The sequence below is a fragment of the Apis dorsata genome, unplaced genomic scaffold, assembly GCF_000469605.1.
Source record: "Apis dorsata unplaced genomic scaffold, Apis dorsata 1.3 scaffold_37, whole genome shotgun sequence".
Lineage (NCBI taxonomy): Eukaryota > Metazoa > Arthropoda > Insecta > Hymenoptera > Apidae > Apis > Apis dorsata.
Genome location: NW_006263339.1, coordinates 783159 through 785680, shown reverse-complemented (window position 1 = coordinate 785680; position 2522 = coordinate 783159). Strand labels below are relative to the sequence as shown.

The following is a 2522-nucleotide window of genomic DNA, read 5'->3' as shown; positions in this document are numbered from 1 at the left end:
TTTTTTTTTTTTTTTTTTTTTTTTCATCAATTCTTGGAATCTCAAACTCGATTCCATTTTCGGCGCAACACTTCCGCCCGATTCAAATCACCAAGTCCCTGATCAATATCAATCCATAGTACGTCTCGCAACGTAAGAATTTTTCTCTGGTTAATGCTGCGAAAACTCGGCCCTCGACAAGTGGCAGATATTACTCACACACAGTTGGAGAAACTTTGCCACCTATGTGCGCGGTAAATACGGATCTTGCGGATTTCTTTCCATCGTGGATTCGCGACGACATCTGGCACCACTGGATTTTGCTAAGAGACCGATTCTCCATTTCTTCGCATCACCGGCCATCACTTTTCTCTTAGACGCGAGGCAAAAAATTATGAGACCCGTTTTTCATCGACTATTTTTCTGTTAAACCATTTGCAAATGGATTTCTCCACATTCTATTTCTTCTTCATTCCTCTCCCTCGATGGAATTAATATTATTAATAAATTAATAACGATAAATTTTTATGTAAAGATTGAAAGAAATTTAGCTCTGAGAGAAATGAAAGATTGATCGTGAGAAATTCTAAGATTACGATCGATAACGTCCAACAAGTTCTCATTATCGAACGTTTTACTATTATCAAATACTGCTGAAATATCTCAATACTATTGTTAAAGAAAATTCTGCAAAAATTTCCATATTTTACAGAATGCAATTTCCAAAAATCTTGATTAACCAAGACACGAGTTGTTCCCCTGAGATCTCATTACAGACAGACAATCCAGCCAGGCGATAATCATCGATCCCCAAATATCCCGCGAATGATCGCAAATTATCGAGTGAACGGGCAATGCGCATTATCCCAGATCCAGATCGAAGGAGGCTCGTCGTTGGTGCGTAATCAACGACGAGCTTGATCTCCTTACCTATCCCACCTATTATCCCCAATTTATCGCGCTCTCTTAGCCATCATCTCTCGGCTGATCGATCGGATGTTTATCCACCTCGTGGTGTTTCGATAAAATCTAGCGCAGAGGACAGCCTTGACAAGCTCCGCCTTGATCCCTAATTTAACATTTCAGGACACTCCAGGTTAGACTTGGCTTTTTCTCCCTTCCTCCCTCCAAACCTCTTACGAAAGAATGGCGGCCATCGTGGTTTCCTTCTCCTCGAGGAGAAGAGGAGTTGGTTGGTGGAGGAGGGTTGATCCTGCTTAGGGTTCGAAACAAACAAACTTTGGAAGAAGTTGGTAGGTAGAGGATGGTTTCGGGACGATCTTGTTGTGAGGGGAGGGGCGAATGTGGGGAAGTACTTGAGGGTATATTGGATCTGTATCGAGTATTTTTGAAGAAGTGGAATCTCTTTCTACTCGTTGAGGATGAGGTTTTTTTTTTTCTGTCGATTTATTGGAGATCTTGATTGGGATTCAAGGTATTCTCCTTTTTATTCATTCTTTTTATCTATCGATCGTGAAGTTTTTGGTAATTTATTTTATTTTAGGAATTATTTGGGAATCTCGTGCGTTGAAATGGAATTTGAGAGATTGTATCATTGATTTTTTTTTTTTTTTTGTTTCTTTGTTTATATTGGTCTTGGATGATACTTTATTGGAAGTCTTTTGAGAGAATTGGAATTTTTATTAATTTTTTTTTTTATTTTGGCACGATGACTTTTCGTTAATTATTTATCGAAAATTCTTCTAAAATAATATTTTAAAATTCGTGGAATTTATGCGAAATTCTTTCTAAGTTTTTCCTCCTTTTTAATTAAAAAAAATATGAGTTCATATATATATTCTTTACATATTTTTCTTCGTCGTTTTTAATTCACGTTTGATGAAAAAGAAATGAAATATTGGCAAAATATAAATTCCAGCGAATTTGGAATTTTCAATGCTTCGAATTTTCTCTTTTTTTTTTTTCATTTTTTAAAAAAAGAGTGTTGACTGTAATTGCATTTCGTTTCATCACCCTCGTTACACGTTTTAATTTTCCCTTTGAGAAACACGGGAAAAGGAGAAATTTCAATTTCTAAATCCTTCTTTTAACTTTTTTCTCCAAGAATTTCCATCTATTCGTATTTCAAGTATCAATAAATCAAGCGCTAAACTTTTCTCCGATAATTCTATTTTTATATTTAAAATCAATAAATAATGATTCGATCCAAAAGACAGAAAAATTAGCTCTTTCTTTTTCTTCCTCTTCTTCTTTCTTTCTCATCTTTCTTTCTTCAATTTGTTTTCCTCCCCTCAAAATAAAATTTGACTCGCAAATTACAAAATTCCTAAAGCAGTTTCGCACGAATTTCCCTGACCTTTGTTTATATCAACTTTGTACTTCCTCCTCCCCCTTGCCTCGAAATATTAGAAACGACCAAGTTCAGAGTTTGGGGTAACAGGTGTGCATAATGAATCCTTGTGCAACCTTCTCTCCACCTATCATGTACACACCGAATGAATATTATGAAAAAAAATTCGAAACGACGTGGCCACTATTTTTTTTTTCTCTCATTAAAGAGCAAGATGAATATCCAAGATTCG

General features: G+C 35.8%; 1 protein-coding gene across 2 annotated transcripts in view; it reads right to left on the bottom strand.

Annotated features, from left to right (window-relative positions):
• The window catches only part of LOC102680554 (cysteine-rich venom protein-like), a 105916-nt gene that overhangs the window by 23260 nt on the left and 80134 nt on the right, over positions 1–2522 (bottom strand). The gene's annotated exons all lie outside the window — the stretch shown is intronic.